Here is a 12,759-nt window from a genome sequence, read left to right on the forward strand (position 1 = left end):
ATTTTGTAATCAAAGGTTTGGAAAGGTCTGTGCCCCACCCACCTATTTTATGTTTTTTTTCTTTTTTAAGAAAATACGAAATACGTATTTCTTCGTTTTAATTCTACGGTATCTATGCATAATTTCATTTACTTCGGTCCACTTCTTCTTGCTTTTCGAGCGCCAACTTTCAAAATTCTGGGTTGGGGCTTCTTTCCGTAAAAAGGAAATACGTATTCATTTATTTCATGTGTAATATCTACCTGCCAAATTTGATCAAAATCGGAGTGTTACACTTGGGAATTGTTACATGTTAGTACTTAAAGAAAGTTATTGCTGTATATGATTTTTAATGACGATGTGATATATATATAAGGTGCTAAGTAATGATGTAGTCAAGAGCGTTTTCAAAATCAGAAACAATCAAAGTCTGAGTCTAAAATACGTTGGTGGTGATGAGTTTGCTTATTTAATCATGTTTTTCTACCCAATCGGATTAATATTTCTTGAGAATGAAGATACAAAAATGAAAGGAGTGAAGAGACACGAGAGAATATGCAAGTTGCTGTTTGCGTGGGAATATTAAAAAATATAAGTAAACAAGAGGAACAATAACACTTTCGAACTTCAAGCAGTTGTAAAAAAGGAGTCAGTCAGTGAATTTTCTCTTTTCCATAGACTGATCACTACCAGTGTATATATATTTTTTTTTAATTCCTTGGATAGGCTATATGAAATGCTTCCAATCTGAAGGAATTTGTGTGAATCAATTCTCCATCAACCACTTGTATCGCCAGGATATTTTCTTTTGTGCATACGTATCTAGTTTTGTGGTTTTTCTATCAGCACACATACCAAACGTATACACATATATATGTGTGTATGTGTATTAGTGTATTTTTAATATGTTAATTAATAATAAGCAACCTTAAATTCAGAACTTCTATTGATTAAGAGATTAAGTAATTACTATTATTTCAAAATGTTGTAGCGAACTATATTTTGGATTTGAAATACAACATTAAACATATTCTTTAGCTCCATAGAGCAATATTGAGAAATTCGCAAAAGAAGGCTCCTTCTAAATGTCCATTACATTTCACAAAATATTTTTTTGTCGTAAAAGAATTGAAATTAAAATCCCATTTGCTTACAGAATAAAATTACAAAAGCTTACAATTATTACTGGAAATTATATAGTTCATTTCGAACATTTTAAAAGTACATAGTTTCTACTGTACTGAAATATCATTTCTTACCGATAGTATGAAATATTGCAAATAGTTGTACTGTAAGTTTCCATAACTGTTCTCCAAATGGATTTGTATAGAACCAAAGAGAGTTTTGTCAAGTTTAACAAAAATTCCAAAATAAACCTCTTGAAAGCAGCTCTTATTTGTAAAAGAATACATAATGATCGCTTTTGGTTGTTGTAATGCCCTTTTAAGCAGCTTAATAAAAATTCAGTGTAGCATAATAACAAAAGCTGCTTTTCTTATGTAAAAAAAAGAAAGAAAAGAAAGAAAGAAAGCTTGGTAAGGTGTCTGTACTGGGTGCCGAATGCTACTTCACCCCGGGCGCCGAAATCTCTATTTACGGCTCTGGTTGACGGTATTTAAAAAAAAAAAAAACTCTGTTGGCATGTAAAAAGTTCGAGCGAAGTGCCTATAAAACGGAATACCGGCGCCATTCATGGTGTAAGGCATGCTTTAACAATGAGAAAGGCAAATAACTTTAAAACGTCGGCACAATCAAGCCCTTAAATGAGATACGAACTTCCTTTTCTGAACATTTGTTATCTCTAGGTTGAAATTGGTAAGGGTAATTTTAATGTTTCATTGTTGGGTAAAGACAGGAAGATTGTGCTGATATATTTACTGGTACAGTCAACTGCTTTCGAGCTTCTTTAAAAGTACGAGTAATTTCATGTGTTTAGGTACAACTCTTCCTCTTTGTTCAATCACTTATTTTCCTCCTTAATTATTATTATTATTATTTTTTTTTTGTTTTTGGCTTGGGTTAAAATAATTGAAGTAAATGATGTAAGATGGTTCTCAAAATAATTTAGTGCAAACATTACTACATAATTATTGGTCAAATAATTAAGTTCTATTACTGACGGTTTTATTCAAAGTAACTTATAATCTTTCATACGGTGTGTAAATTGAAGAAACTGTTTCTAATAAGAAAGTAATTTATCAATACTTGTATTTTCACTTCCAGTATGTCTTTGTGATAATGTTTGTGACATTTTACATGTTACAAGCTTCGCTTACTTAATATACATTAATATCATCAAAGAGCAAATCAGAATGTTTTAATTAGGGATGCATTCGAGTCGTGTCTCGACTCGAAAATATGTTTCTGTCTCGACTCGTGTCTCGACTCGACAGTCTCTGTCTCGACTCAACTCGAATTCGAGTCGAGACGTCTCGAAATTCGAGTCGAGACAAAATGTACGAGTTAAAATATACGCACACATCAGCCAGACCATCATGACTACCTACCTAATTGTCAGTATGTCGACTTTTGGCATGGATAAAAACGGCGACATGTCTTGGCATACACGCAATGATCCTTGATAGGTCGCTGGAGAGAGCTGGCACCACATGTGCTCACTCAGGTTACCTAATTCCCGTAAATTCCGGGAAGGGGGGCGATGTGTTCTGACGTCACGTTCAATCACATCCCACAAGGGACATCACTCAAATGTCCGGCTCCAATTTCAATGAAACTTTTTTTCCTGATAGAAGGCATGTATGCATCATTACTTGTGATGACAAATTTTTGCCATGGTGCATGTTTTCTATTTTTTTAAATAACTTTTAAGAGTTGTGATGTGGTTATTAGAGATTACTACAGAAGTCCCTTACTATCCTTTGTAAACGGAGCGTTAATCAAGAAAAGTGAAGAAAAACCATGTGGATATATATATAAGTCCTGGGGGGAAGTCGCATGGTAGATATGACCTTGATGGCAACCATCTTGAAATCCGCCATTTTGAATTAAGGTCAAGTTTTCAAAATGGGAATAGGGAAATATGATACATAATTTCAGGTTAGAATTTAATTAGAAAAATAATGGTGAGGTTAGTTTTAAGATACACCCATTTGGGGGAAAGTTACAGGCATATTAATTGTTTTTACTTACTGTGTGCGTAAGTCCCTTCTTACTTTCGCCTCAAGATCTGTAAATCGATCGCAACGGCAGAGCCCGGTTTCGCACTAGTGTTTAGAAATCTTTAAACTCACTTGAGGCAATATTTGTGGATTATTGCCTCTCTCTCTCACACACACACAGAATCAGAGTCCTCACACACCAAGGGTGAGAGCTGTGCCACTGAGTCACAGCGGCCACGGGGCTAGGTCGAGTCCACTTTACGTTCATAGTTTCTTAGTACATAAATGTTACGATTATGAAATAGATTTTCCTTAATGAGCTGCATAAAAACAAAAGCTTTCGAAATGCATTAAACAATTAGCTCGATTTGAGTGTGAACTTAAAGTTATATCAGAGTGTAAATACGGATACGCACCAAAGCTCGAAAACTTAATACACTATTTCTCCTATATAGTCAGCATGTATCAAGCAATCGTTCAGCTTTCATTTGAGAGGATGGAAATCGAAGGCCCCTGGACAACTATGTTACTAATGTGCGGAATGTATTTATCTTACAGTGAACTGCTTTGATGCCAAGTGGCCTAACTCCAAACTTGAAATTTTCCAGGAGTGAAAGTTGAAGTTCAATATCTCATGAACAATCCATATTTCTTTTATGTTGGGAACCAAAACCAGAACTACTGTATGTAGTTTATTGTTTTATAACTTAGTGTTTACAAAAATTCTTTTAAAAAATACCTATTCATAGAAGTGAATGGTACTTATCTGTACTAGTTCTTGGCATCCAAGCAGTCCATTTATTGTATTACTAGCTTAATATACCCATTCTTCGCATGGGGGCTGTATTTATAAGTCAACACCTGTGGAAGTATCACCATTCATTTCAGTGACCGCGAAAACTATGGATTTGACACTAGTATCAAACAATATGGGCTATTTATACATGTCTCGGTATTCCTCACCCGCTGACACCCGGCCCGCATACAGTAGTAGCTAAATTTGCAAGTCATCGCTGATGGAAGTGTCACCATTGATCTCAGCGACCGTGAAAACTATGGATTTGACACTAATGTCGATCAATTTGGATTACTTTTACTACATGTCTCGCTAAACGCCCCCCTGAGACCCCCTGGTTCCAATTTTGACAAAAACGCTTCGCCTTAGACTGGGACCTGGACCAAGGTATCCGTGACCAAAATTTGGTAACTCTCGGTCAACTTGTCTGGTCCCCAGGTCGGTCCCAGTAAACGTCCCCCCCGAGACCCCCTTGGTTCGAAATTTAAAAAAATAACGCTTCGTCTTGTTCTGGGGCCTGGACTAAGGTACCCGTGACCAAATTTTGGGAACTCTCGGTCCACTCGTCTGGTCCCCAGGTCGCACACAGACAGACAGACAAACACACAAACAAACTCTTTATTTTATTTATCTATATATATAAAAGAGAACGTACAAATCCTTTGTTAGCTCATCACGCTAATACGGCTGAACCAATTTCTTTCATTTTTGGGGGGTTATTAAGATTTGGACCCTAGATGGTTTTTATCATATCACTTTAATTTTCAATTACCAGTGTCTTGAGATAATTGACCATTCAAGTGTCCATAACGTAGAAATCCTTTGTTAGCTCATCATAGCTAAATCTAACCGTATTTATATGCAACCCACATGACCGTGTCACTCGGCGGGTTAACATAAATGACAGGCGATATAATGTTAACATTTACTGCAATCTATGGTTTTTATCATATCACTTGAAAGCGAAAAAGTAAAAATTATCTAAGTAACAAAGTTTATTGCGTTCCGGGGTGACCCCAGCGAAGCGGGGTGAACGCTGCTAGTATTAGATAAGATATACTATGTAAAATAGTCTCGTATCATAATATGTGATGTACAACAAATGTTACATTATATATTATCCGTAGCTCGTGATATGCTGCAACATATTAAAGCCTCAGAATAGTTGGGCAAGCGAATAATCCAGAAGTTACGTAACCCTGTTGCGTTCATGGGAACGAAAACACAATAATTATAACTATGCTAAATTACTATAGACTACCAACTGCTCATTCAGAGAATTTATGAAGTTCACTTTATCGCAATAGTTTTATACAAACTAGTTTTAGACTACGGATAATAGTTTTATACAAACTAGGTAATCAATTATTATTATTATTATCATTATATTTGCAGTACAACCAAATACAACGACATTAACTATTAGTTCTAATTAACTGTATTGAGCTGAAACTGTACCTTTCTGAAGGAATAAAAGCTGGAATTGGTTTCAAGGCTGTTTCTGAGTGAATACTTTCTTCAAAATAATATTAAAAATTATAGAAAGATTTTCGAGACATTCGAGTCGAGTCGAGATTTTTAAGAGCCGTCTCGACTCGACTCGTGTCTCGACTCGAAAATTCGAGTCGAGAAATAAGTTTGTCTCGACTCGTCTCGAATTTTACAAAGTGTGTCTCGACTCGAATCTCGACTCGAATTCGAGTCGAATCGAGTCGAGATTCGAGACATGTCTCGACTCGAGCGCATCCCTAGTTTTAATTTAGAAAGTTGAACATTCACATGGGTCAGTGGGTCAAGATTTGTGAGCGGGTCAGTGGGTCGTGGTCAGCAGGACGTGACCCACTGCTACCTACCAATCACCGTGACCCATTCTGACTCACCGACACACTCAGACCGACTGACTCACTCTATTCAGTCCATAGTAGACAGCATCTTCTGAACACTGGTGAATGTGCCTGTGTTTCACTTTCAAGGCATCTATTTTATTCATTTTTCATTTTTTTTCTATTTACTTATCTGAGATGAGTATATCTATGTGAAAAAAGAACTTCAGGTATTTTGGATATTGATATTTGTAACTGTTGTAACAACAATAGGACTTACTACTTGGCTTTCGAGATACAGCCTGTGAGTTTTTAGAGGAGCTAACTACTGAAAAAAAATACATTTTTGAATCACCTGTAATACATGAATTATTACATAAAAGCGAATGTAACTAAGTGTGAGTGATGATCACGGACCAATGGCAAAGCCAAATGAAATGAATTTTGGTAGATAGTTAGACCCTAATCTCAACTGGGATGATATATCGCTTTTATTATAATACATGTACTAAAGGGGGAGAGGAGGTCCAAGTTTTTACGAAAAATTTAGTATCTCACAAGTCGTTCAACTTACGGAGTGAAATTCAGTATATTAACTCTTTATTAAAAATAAGCAGAACGTGTTTTAGCAGTTTTTTAAATTTCTCTTCTATGGGAGGAGACTTTCTATATATGAGAAATTGGTAGTGGGTTGATCTGTAAAACTAATCAAAAACGATCGATATTAGTTGAGAAAAATTAAGAAACAATTATTAATTGAGTCACAAAAAATACAGTCTCAATTAATTAGAAAGCAGTAATAATTAGAAAGCAGTAATAATTATAAAGCAGTGGTATCATATATCCACTACTTTCTAATATAATAATTTTTGATACTTATGTTTATTATATGGATCCTTCACAGCACAAGGCACTGAAGCTATAAGGTTGCGAGAAATATATATATATACAAAATTTGTACTGTAAGTTTAATTACATGGAAGTCTTAAGTTTTCACTGTATACTTAATTATATGGAAAACTTTACATCTTTATTCACATTTACTTTGGTCCACTATACCTTGATTTGAGACTTTCAAATTTCATCCCATTTTCCACTGAAAAGTATCTGTAATTCAGCAAGGAAATAATTATATATAATATTTCAAATTCATCGTAATTTTACCCATGATAAACACTTTACCATTTTATATTGTAAAGGTCAGATCCACCTTATTGTAACAGAGCGGTGCTTGAGCGATTAACCGTAGAAATTCAAACTCCGATTAGTGATAATTTCACAGCATTGTATAATTGCAAGTGTAAACTCTTTAGTCAGTGGACAGGAAGACGTGGATCATGGGTTAAAGTTGATTACGATGGGTTTTGATGGGTAGTGGGCCAGAGTGCGTCACGTTAGGAAGTGGGACATATTGGGTCACGGTTTGTTGAAGTGGGTCATGGTGGATGGTGGATCACAGTGAGTCATAGTCATGATGGGTGGTGGGTCAATGGGTTGTGGGTCAATATTTCATTGACATACATCATCTGAACAGTGATCAGAAATAACGAATTGAAGCAAGCATCATTCCTTCTGATCACTGTTTAGACATTTTCTCCTTTATATATTTTCCTTGGAACAACGTAAACATGATAGTGTAAATTAATACTTGAAGGCTTTGAAGGTTGCCATCACTTTTTCAAGCTTGACGTATTATAAGAAAAGTAACAATGCACTGTAGTGCCTTTCTTTGCTAAACAAACGCATGCTTAATTAGATGCGTAACCGTGGTCTCAATTAATGCGGATAATCAACACTATTGCATTGCTGTCATTACTGGAAATGAGATTTCTTTATAGATTAATTGGTATTTTAGACTTCAAGACTTTTACTTGCCTCCTGATGTGACACTCGTCAATGAGCACGTAAGGTTGTAATGAAAAATGAGACTGAATTAAATTGTTCATTACGAAGTAACAGCCTGAAAAAGGTTTAATTTAAAGAGGGTGAGTGTCAAGAAAAAAAAAGTAGATTTTGTTGCGGAGGATGATAGGTAAATATAAAAGTTCGTAGTAAAGCTATACGTATAAGGGTAAAATTTTTAAGGGATGACAATAGTTTCAAGAAGCAAAGAAATATGAAGTTTGTTTACAGGGTGTCCAGAAAGTCCCGTATCATAGATGAAAGCACATTTGTTCAATGTGCCCTCTGTTGAATTCTACCCATGTTTTGAAGCGGAATGGTAAAGAATGAAAATAGGAGGGGGGGAATTTGGACAAATTGCTTCCCTTATATATCCTTTGTTTTCGTGCAAGATGAGCCCCGTCGGGAATCTATACGCTGAATTACAACATAGATTAACCGTACTCCCAGAAAGCGTAGTTCATCGAACTCAAAGTAAGCCTCGGGCTCCTTGACGATCAATACAGTTTGGCTGAAATCTAGTGTTCAAGTAGTTTAGTATGAGCAAGACGTGGTGTGCTAGGGCACCAACTTGCATGAACCATGCTTTCTTTATATATTCTACTAACAAAGTGCAATATTCTTATCCATGTTCAGGAAATGACCATCTTATCCTCCTGTCCTCCCTTCGTTTTCAAATACCGTATTTACGCAATCCTAAAACGCACATTTTAAATTATTTTTCAACCCCAAAATTGAGGTGTATCTTACATTCGAGTTTGCAAGTTTAGGCCTACATTTTGCACTGTCAGTAAGGCCCAATTTACAGCAGAAAACGTTTGAGTTTTGACGGAGATAGTTAATCTCGTTAGTCATGATTCTGTGAAGAATGTGTACTAGGAATACCCACATTTTGCGAAAAATTGGAAATTGTTTTATCCGGAAATTTGAAACAAAATGGAAGACGAAAAATTTTCATTGTGTTTTCACATGTTTATTTATCTTTTTCATTCTTAAAAGTCAATGCCGAGTAGTTTTTTTTTTTTTTTTTTTTTTTTTGTCTCACATTTGAGGACGTTTTAGACTCGCGTAAATACGATATCTAAAATGTCCTGCAACCCGCTTTAATTAAAACCTACGCTTGAAACTGCTAAACATTTATTCTTATGAACTTTTAGTTGAGATGCATATTCAACAATTTTTCCTATGGCCACGGACTTTCACCCCAACGAAACTATGTTGGGAACCTCGGAAACACTTAATATATACAGAAGTGAACATAATGTTTAAAATTGTAAAAATTTTGTTCTCACCGCAAATTAAGTTTTACCAATTTCTTGTATATTACAGCACTTTTGAAGTATTCTGTAGATATATAAATGAAAGTCAACGCTTTACTTTTACATAACAGAAAATTACATTTGAAGAATAAAACGCCATACAGTTTACCTCAGTTGCATATTCACCCATTTAAAGGAAAGTAAACGTTTTATTTTCAAAGAACTGATCACTGTTTGAAACTGAAAGAAATGTTTTGAAGCCTCAGATGTTATTTCACTTAACCCATTTCAGGAATTATGCAGAAATTTTAAAGTAACATGTATACAGGGTGTATCAGATCTCACCGTCCCAGGCTTTTTCTCGGCTCGTAGTGCCCTTTTACACTTCTAACAACAAATGGTGATGCTTTCATATTTGGTTCTTCAAATAAGCAAACTAGCTTCAGGTATTCTTATTATGATAATGCCATTAAGCGATCAGCTAACTGTTTCACATGGCATTTGATACATAGATTTGGTGTCTCAAATACTTCTCTGCAACACAGACTATCACAGCGAAAGCAAGGAGTGAAATTACCTGTTGCGCGTAAGTTTGGATTTGAGAAAATACTTTCCCCGATATGTATGGAAAAGAGCTGAAATGCCATGTGAAACAGTTAGCTGATCGTTTAATGTCATTCTCACGGTAAGAATAAATGAAGATAGTTTGACTTAGCTGAAGAACTAAATATCAATGACAGGTTCAACAAAGATAAACAGAGTGCTGTGAAAGGCTTTTATACGAGTTTAAGAAGTGACTTCCCAATTTATTTGTTTGAATACCTGTGTCTACAAGCATATTTAAATCTTTGAGTTTTATTTCCCACGCTTATGCCGGCTAGGCTAATGGAGACGGCAATGATGAGAAATGAATGAAATGGTGGAATCAAGAAAGTGCGAGAAAACGGAAGAACCTGGAGGAAACCCACACACACGGTGTTTGTCCACCACAAAGGTCACTTGGCGGAGCTGTGAACGAACCAAGAACTCTATGCAGCAGAGGTGAACGCTCTACCACTGAGAAACCGCGACCTGTAAGTATATCGTGAACAAGTTTCAATAAGGAACAATTTCCAAAGTTCTATACAAATTAATGCACACTAATGAAGAAATGTTCTTTTCCACCATCACGAATACTGAACGCTCATGAGATTGGTTTATCGTGTGTTCATATTAATTCCAAAGTGATATGTGAAAAACGGAAACGAGTTCTGGGCAAGTTGACATCGGGCTAGGGTTGCCAGACTTCCCGGTTTTCAATGAAAGAATTAACTGTTCCGAAAAAGGCTTTCAGGACTCCTGTTTTCGCTCTTCAGATTGAAAAAAAATCAGCCCGCAAGAACTAGTATTTCCTACCTGAAAATGGAAGGTAGTATTTCTGACTCAAATTATGACGCAACAAAGAAAAGAGTATCTCTTCAATCATAAATGGGAGAGTGTGTCGTAATTGGCGCAATATTTAGGGCCTGTTAAAGACAAAAGCTCGGAATTCGGAAAAAGGGTCACCAGGCAACTCTCCCGTTACCTCTCCACATTTTTTATACATCCTTTGTGGGGCTTCATTTGTGCTAACTGTTTATAAAAGAATGAACTGGAAAATTGTAAGTAGCTACTAATCTGAAAAGACTGGTATAATAGATTCTTACCAAATGAGTAGGAACCGTGATCTTAATGGCTAAATAGCGTGAGATTGGTGTTCGGGATTTTCGCTTACAAAATCTGGCAATCCTACGTCGGGCGAAAGAGGTCGGAATATAACATTGATATTCTGCGTGAGTGCTACTGGTCAGTTTGTACTACCCCTCTTCATAGTCGTATTTCCGCGCCAGAAGAAGAGTGAGGGACTGTTTGTTGATGCTCCACCTGAGAGTATTGCTGTAGCACAAAGTACTGATTGGATAACAACTGATATTTTTTAACTTAATTGCAACACTTTGTAAAATTCTGGCATCCTTTCCCTCACATCCCAGTTGTGCTAATTGTTGATGGACATGGCAGCCATAAAGAACTGAAAGTGATTAAATATGCGAGGGATCACAGGATTCACTGCTCAGTACTCCTCCACATATCACTCACAAGACTCAACTCACTGACAGGTGTTTTATGAAACCATTTCAAGACACATACAATGATGCTTGTTCACTGTGGATGCGCAAGAATGCTGGAGTAAAGACATCCGAATACGATGTAGCGCATCTTGTTTCAGTGGCACACCGAAAAGTATGTCACATGGACGTAGCTCTCAACCGATTTGCCTTCACAAGAATATATTCACTGAACCCTCAGATATTCACAGACACTGACTATCTGTCCGCAAACGTTCACGAGTATCTGATCGGCACTTTGTGTGCAAAGGATTGGGCACGTCCATCCTCACCACAACAAACGTCTGGAGATCAGGTGACATGTTTAGGATAAACGGTCTCCCGACATCCTTGATGCAGTCTTTATGGTTCCCCAAATCTCAACAGGACGATTAGCTAGGGATGCTGCTATGAGCCACATTATGATTTGGAGGACTCTGCACAACAACGCGTTAAATCCTTATCATGTTCGTCTGCACCAAAAACTCCGAGAACAAGATTTCCATAACCATCTGGAGTCAATGGCTGAGCGACAGGAATCCATGTTTCACCACAACATTCTGTGTACGGATGAGGTGACCTTCAAGATTAATGTAGGTCAACGTACACAACGCTCACTACTAGTCCAGCGAGAATGCTCACTGGGTACGTGAAGTTGACAATCAACATATCTGGAGTCCAAATGTCTGACGTGGTATAGTCAGAGGCCAAATTGGCCCTTATTTCTTCGAAGGTACTTTAACAGAAGTAGGATACGCTAATTATTTGTCAGATGTTCTTTGTGAGCGCTTGGAAGAGGTCTCATTAGCAACTCTGGAAATAAATGAGCAACAGTTTGTCCGGCAACTGTTGCAAAATGAGCAGAGTAACCGTCTTGTAATCATATTATTTCACAACAGGTGGATCGGAAGAGGAGGCCGTTTCCTGCTCAGCTCGTTATCCGGACCTGACTCCTCTCGATTTTTCTTTTGGGGACGTGTCAAGGAGCTGGTTTAGCAAGAGCGTCCTACTACAAGGGAAGACATAATGAACAAGATCTATAATGTCTGCCATGGACTAAGGTGAAATGAAGTGTTAAGAGCAATCTACAGTGTCCCGGTGCGCATTCGAATGTGCATCGCACGTGCTGGACGATCCTTTGAACATTTATTGTGTTTTTTGGGGGGGGAGTACGATATTTTGGTGAGAATGTTCAGACCTTGCAGTTCATGTTATTTATTTTATTTATTATCTTCAGTTTGTTTATTTTTATTATTCTTGAACAATTGTTTCTGCAATGAGTTCCGAAAAGTGATTTATTAAAATGTTTACATAAGTTAAGAAGACTAAGAGAGTGTCAGTGATTTCGTAAGTTTGATTTTTTTGGAGCAGAGTTGTTGGACTTTACACCTAAATTTCTTTCATACGTAGTTTAGAACCAAAGAGTGTTTTTCTCTGTTTTTCTGTTTTAAATTGGTTCATATTCCGAAATTTAAACTAGTACTGTCCTGTAATATTGTTTTCGTTTGTTGATAAGTAGACGAGATATGCCCTAACGTTTGATACTAAATGCTATAAAGCGTTTTTAACAACTATTTAATAGAACATGTGCTATCTGATGTTCTTTTGGAATCATTACCAACTAAAACTGTTGTTCTTAGTTGCAATTCAACAGCAAATAATACATGGATGCCAAATCGGAGATTTTAACGGAAAATGTTCCTGTAAAAGTTGTTTCCTTTTCAATAATACTTCCAAATAAATCGAAATTGATACCAC

This window comes from Thermobia domestica, chromosome 6, assembly GCF_964235325.1.
Source record: "Thermobia domestica chromosome 6, izTheDome1.hap1.1, whole genome shotgun sequence".
NCBI classification, from domain to species: domain Eukaryota; kingdom Metazoa; phylum Arthropoda; class Insecta; order Zygentoma; family Lepismatidae; genus Thermobia; species Thermobia domestica.